The sequence below is a fragment of the Phalaenopsis equestris genome, unplaced genomic scaffold (assembly GCF_001263595.1).
Source record: "Phalaenopsis equestris unplaced genomic scaffold, ASM126359v1 Scaffold000362, whole genome shotgun sequence".
NCBI lineage: Eukaryota > Viridiplantae > Streptophyta > Magnoliopsida > Asparagales > Orchidaceae > Phalaenopsis > Phalaenopsis equestris.
The window spans coordinates 151,891-156,954 of record NW_018164804.1 but is presented as its reverse complement, the minus strand read 5'-3'; the positions used below and the strand labels follow the sequence as shown (position 1 = coordinate 156,954).

At 39.4% G+C, this 5,064-nt stretch overlaps 1 protein-coding gene across 1 annotated transcript in view; it reads right to left on the bottom strand.

Moving 5' to 3' along the window:
- Positions 1-5,064, bottom strand: part of LOC110026283 (heavy metal-associated isoprenylated plant protein 4-like) — a gene marked incomplete in the record, with an annotated part of 23,865 nt that overhangs the window by 11,598 nt on the left and 7,203 nt on the right.

Genomic DNA, 5,064 nt, shown 5'->3' with positions numbered 1-5,064 from the left:
CTATTACAGTTATAATGCTTTAAAGGGTGTGTGTGTGTGTGTGTGTGTGTGTGTGTGTATAATTGATTAGTAGTATTTCGAGCCAAAACGAGCCAAACACGAGCGAACAAATATTTGTTTGTGTTGTTCGTGTTCGGCTCGTTAACTTAACGAACGAGCTGAACACGAGCTTCTTAGCGAGCCGAACACGTGCTGTTTGCGAACAACGAGCCTTTTTGACAACCCTATCCTCCATACACTTTTCAGACGATACGGAGTAAAATGAGTAAATTTATTATACATTTCATTGAATTTTGTATTTCAGCTTACGACGTAGTTTTGTGTTTTCAGTTTTAGTAGTTGTACATTATACTTTATAGTTTTGGTTGCTTGTCAACTGCATACTTATGTGTTTTATGTTTATTATGTAATGTTCTATTTTTATTTTATTACATAGTATGTGTTATGTGCACTAACTAATAAAATTTATTCTCCTTGTAGCAAATATTGACTTGTGGCAGGGACAAGCACACGGTGTTTGACGAAAAAGAATGTCAGAAGAGGTCGCTCGACTTCGACACCAACCCTCACCACTACTCCCACAACCACCCCCGTCCTTACCCCGACCATCACCCTCGCCACCGCCTCGAACCCCACCTCTGCCCCAATCACCACCTCGCCACAGCCTCGACCTCATCTTCGCAATTCAAACAAACATCTAGATTTTCATACAAAAAATTCAATAAATAATTTTACAAATTTGATCGGAGCTAATAATTCATTTATTATAAACTTTAAACCCTATAATACCATAAATCTCGTTTCTCCGCCATTTTGCGCGAAATCCCTCACTTCCGGTTGTTTAGTATAATAATTTGTGTAGCATTTAAACATAATTTAATCTAAATCCCACCAAAAACTAAAAATGACCACTTTAAAAGCTACAGAAACATAATATCAAGTATTTATATATCATATATGAGACAAGCTATCATCGAGTTATCAACAAATAAATTAATATTCTGGTAAATTAAATTTTATTATAATAATTATCATATATGATATGAGCTATCATCGAGCTTAATATCGAGTATTTAATAAGTTACTTGTTGAATAACAAATGAGTTTGTTCGTGAACATAAATGAAAAAGTTTGATTACGATTATGTTCATATTTAGTTCATTTAAGCTTCGAGCTTTTAAAATTGTATTCAAGCTTGTTTATATACAAATTTATACGAACATGATCAAGTCTCTCGATTCTTAATCGAGTTGAGTTCGAGTTGCTCATCGAGTGCATTGGTTCAGTTACAGCTCTAGTGGTGTCTCTCACTCTGCCCTCAAGGACTCAAAACCCAACTCAGCCTGCTTGCGAAGTGGAGTCGGGATTGCGGCGTGAAGGCAACGACGAAACTGTTATGAAAGAAACAGTGGAATTGCAGCTCGGGAGTTTGGAAGGAAATGGAGTAAGGCTTCAAAGTTCCACTCAACGGCAGGGAGTCAAACTATCAAAACGGTTACGGTTTTGAGTGCGGGACAAAGTGGTTGCGGCTTTGTGCGGGCTAAGGCAAAGCGGATCACACGAAGTTGTAGGAAGTCGTGTGTGTTCAGCATGCTCTAGTTTTATGATTGTGATTGAGAATGTCAGGAGACTGAGATAGTGTGGGTAGTAGGAGATTGAAACTTTTAGGAAAGATGGATCCTGAAGTTTTGAAGGTCTTGGTCGGGCTCATATAGGAATCTCGCGTCTCGACTGGAGCCACTACCCAGCATGTGCTCCAATGCAGGTGAAACTAGATCTCCCTCCGGTGGATCTGAAGCTCGATGGATTGGCTATATATCTAAGTTAGTCACGTCGTATCGAGGTTGCTCTAGTAGGGAAAAGACTAGAAGGATACATGACGGGGGTCGAGCTAAAAAGTGGCAGTGTTGAAGGGGATGAGTGTAGAACCACACATGCATTGATTTACACCTGACTACTCAATTCGATGATTTCATCAAGTGCGACATCAGTGAATGCATTTAGAAGGTGAATGACATATGGGCAATGCTGAAGAGAAACTGTGTTAGGACTAAGAACCACATGAGGGTGTTTTAAATTCACGTGAGATAAAGGGGTTCAGGGTGATAGATCGATTTAGGAGTACTCTATAGAAATATAACGGTTGTGGCAAGATCTTGATCACTTCTCAACTATGTCGAGTTGTGGTGATCCGGGGTGTAAGAAGGGAGAAATCTTTGCACAACAGTTTTTAGCTCATCTAAACCGGGCTTTTGACCAAAGGTGATCAATTCTCTTAGCTCAGGCAACTATTCCTACACTAGATGAGGCCATTGCAGCGATGATACAGGAGGAGTCGCATGAAGCTACACTCTGAACCGAGTGATTTTTCTGTTGCACGATTAGCATTGGCAACTGCGAGTCGAGGTATGCTAGATATCTAGGGGGAGATTCGGAAGTGCTACAATTGTGGTGAAGTTGGACATCTGAGCAGGGTCAGTCTTAAGTCACATAATGAGAAAGAGACAGGTGGACGTGGACAAAGTGGAGGTCGAGGTTGTGGTTGTCGGGGTCGGAAAAGTGGAAGGAGCTACTGGGCAAATCTGATAGTAGCAGAGGATGAGGGAGAGATTGATGTGATCTTTACTAGTGAGGATTATGAGTGTCTGGTGTCGTTGAAGAGGAAGTAGAAAGCAGTAGGATATGGAGCTGAGGATGTTTCAAATCCATCGACGTCAAGGGGTAACATTATCATTTATGCTCGCTTTAGCAAAGGTAGCGGTGACACTTGCTCTTGCCTTTATTTCTACCACAGGTTCATCAAAATGGATCTTAGAGTGCTTTTCGTCATGTGACAGGTACTTTTGGAGAGTTCTCTTCATATACTCATTTAGCAATACCACAGAGTATACAGATTGTTCATGATACATCACAACCTGTAGTTGATAGTGATACAATGAGATGTATCAATCATATGATTTTGTCTATTATTTTGAATGGTGATTTTTTTTTTCTAGTAAACCTTTTAACCATTATTGTCTTTATTCTTCAGCTAGAATGCATTGTTTCTTTTGATATTTTTTATGTGATCTTCCTAGAGAAAGGAATGGGCCAACACTTGGGACTGGAACTTGACACAGCGGAATCTGTTACTTGGACCAAGAGGAGATGGACTTAGCTTTGACATTCATGGTGGAAAGTGTTGCAGTAGGAGAATCTGGGGGGAACATTGAGGATGTGTTACTGCTAAATCACAGACGTGTGGGACTTTCAAGTCTTAATTTACTGTGTCGGTTGTATCCATATATGTGTGAAAAGACTAGTAAGGAGAAACTGATGCGTGCTGCTTGTGAGTTCGGCAAGCTAACTAGCAATTCTTATGTCAATTCTAGAAAAAAGAGCTCTGGTGTGTTTAATTCGATACACTCTGATGTATGAGGACTTTTTCCTACTAGTTTTATGAATGACTATCATTATTTTGTTACATTTATTGATTATTTTTCTCGTGTTACCTGGATATACTTGATGAAATAGAAAAGTGAGGTGATTGTTTGCTTTAAAGATTTTCACAAGTCAGTCCATACCCAATATGGTGTAGTTGTGAAGACATTGAGATCTGATAATGAAACAAAATATATCAACACAATATTTGAGGACTATCTGTCAGCTCAAGGGATACAACACCAAACCATATGACCATGCACCACCACAGAATGGAGTAATAGAGAGGAAAATCAACATCTTCTAGAGATATCCCAGAGTATGATGATGATAATGAATGTCTCACAACATTTATGGGGGCAAGTAGTGTTAACAACCGCTCAACTGATTAACAGAATGCCCTCAATAGTGTTGGAGTGGAAGTCTCTTTGTTAGATTTTGAAAGAGACAATAGTGTGATTCTTTCATTGAAGATATTTAGATTGTATGCTTTGTAAAAGACACCAGACGATCCTTAGGGAAGTTGGATCCCAGAGTTGTGAAATGTGTGTTCATGGGTTACTTTGCTACTCAGAAAGATTATGTCTGCTCGTGCTCAATTGAGAAGAAACTCTTTGTGAGTATGGATGCGTCATTCAGAGGGTTTCAACCATACTATACTCTAGAGGTGAATTCATCCTTCGATGACTCAACAAACAATGACGATTTGAGGCAAGAGTGCGTAGTAATGGTGATGGAGTGGTGCGAGTGGAAACAATGCTAGGTCCAATGATGTAGGAAGAATCAACTGAGGAGATGGAAATTGAGGAGATTTACCTCAAGTGGTGGTATTTAGGGTGATGGTGAGTTAAGGGTGTATAGATGGAGGAAGAAACAAACTGAGGAAATAAAGTGCAGTGCCAACAAGTTTTTTGTCTCAGTCTTTCCCAACTCTTGAGATGCCTATATCATTCACTATTGATTCAAAACTCTCAGGTGATATTATTTCTCCTACCCCCAATATTAAGGAGGATTTCCCACAGTAATGTGGGACATCTTCCTAATCGTTTTGGTTGGGAACTTGACATTATAAACTTTATTTATTATTCTAGCATCTCACACGTGCATGAAGCATTCATTGCATCATTTGATTTTGTCTCTATACCATAGTGTTGATAGGTTGCTAAGGAGAATCCCAAGTAGAAAGTTACGATGCATCGAGAGCTTGAAACTCTTGATAAAAACCAAACATGTGAGATTGTATTACTACCAGCCTGGAAGAAGACAACCGAATGCAAGCGGATCTTCACGATAAAACAAACTTCAGAAGGGAAAGTGGAGAGGTACAAAACACGAGTAGTAGCAAAAGAGTACAGTCAGACATATGACATTGATTATGATGAAACTTTTTGCACCCAGCAAAGATGAGCATGATGAGAACACTAGTTTCTTCGGCGGTGAATGGTGGATGGAGATTTTACCAACTAGATGTAAAGAATGCTTTTATTCATGGAGAACCATTGGAGTAGATATATATGAATATACTACTAGGATTTTGTACTCCCAAATAGCGGTCAAAGTAGCTTCAGGAAGTCACTGTATGGCTTGAAACAGTCTCCTCAAGCCTGGTTTGCCGAATTTAAAGTCAAGGGGTAACATTATCAT